This window comes from Arachis duranensis, chromosome 9, assembly GCF_000817695.3.
Source record: "Arachis duranensis cultivar V14167 chromosome 9, aradu.V14167.gnm2.J7QH, whole genome shotgun sequence".
NCBI classification, from domain to species: Eukaryota; Viridiplantae; Streptophyta; class Magnoliopsida; order Fabales; family Fabaceae; genus Arachis; species Arachis duranensis.
This window is the reverse complement of record NC_029780.3, coordinates 114520707-114522033: the sequence shown is the minus strand read 5'-3', so window position 1 is coordinate 114522033 and position 1327 is coordinate 114520707.

The following is a 1327-nucleotide window of genomic DNA, read 5'->3' as shown; positions in this document are numbered from 1 at the left end:
ATGCATTTCCTATTTCCGAGTTGTATTTCACCGACTTGTCTTTTATCCGACTTGTATTTTACCGACTTGTGACTTGATTGTTTCTTTTGTAGATATGGCAAAAAAGAATGCTCAAGAGTCTTACCAGAGGGTGCAGGAAGCCAAGGCAAAGTCCCGGGCTAGGTCCGGGGGTTCCAAGGCGGTCGTCTCTCCTCCTCCTCCTCCTCCTCCTCCTCCTAGGAATGTTGGTACTCCCTCTCAACCTATTATCATCTCCTCCTCAAGTTTGGCTCGACCACTCCCTTCTGCCCAATTGCTCTCCGAGCCGGAGAAGAAGAAGCGCAAGACTTCAAAGTCTGGCCCTTCTTGGGAAGGTGGTGTTAAGGCGGATGCTCAAGCATTCGTCCGAAAGAACATCTATTCTCTTATAAGTATGGATGATGCTTCTGTTCGAAACCACCTTACCGCTCTGGCCGAGGAGAGCTTTAGGGCGGCGGGAGTTTGTGGCAAACTTTTGGATATCTTCGAGAAGACTCCCCTCAGCTCCTTGGGGACTACCTCAAAGGTTGCGGAGCTGGAGGAGAGGCTTCTCATGTTTGAAAAACATGAGAGGGAGTTGAAGGCGGAGAGGGATAAGTTGAGGAAGGAGAGAGATGACCTCCGGGAGAAGGAGAGCCAGCTGCGAGCCCAATGTACTATGGAGGTGAATCTCAGGAAGGCAGCCCAGGAGAGTTACCAAAGCCTATTTAAAGATACGGTGGAGGTGAAGAAGGATCTGTTGAACTCTCGGAATGCTTATGCTGACTTGGAGGACTCTATCGCTGATGGCGCCGAGGAGTCTTGGAGAATTTTCCTGGAGCAGGTCAGGGTTATAGCCCCCGACTTGGATCTTTCTCCACTACATCCTGACAAAGTAGTGATTAATGGCGCCATTGTTGATCCTCCTGCTCCCGAGGTCCTTTCCGAGTCAGACCTAAAGACTCGGGGGCAGAGGATTATAGAGTCTCCTCCTCATTCCAAAGACGCTCCGAGTTCTTCAATCCTTGCCCCGACTTCCTCTTCGGCTCCTCCTCCTGGTCCTGGTGGTGTTCCTCCTGGTGGTGGTGATTCCTCTACTCCATCCAAGAAATGACTTCTTTTTATTTTTGTGGCTATATGGGGGCCCGGCCTGTGGGTCCCCCCTTTTTTAAACTTATTTATTTGTTGGTGGTTGTGAACAATTTTCTTCTGGCCTTTTAAGGCCGTAAACAAAATATTCTGTTTGGTGCCCTTTTTGGATAAGGGTTTTAAACAAAATAAATGCCCTTTTTGGATAAGGGTTTTCTAATCGAAGTAGGTGCCCTTTTTT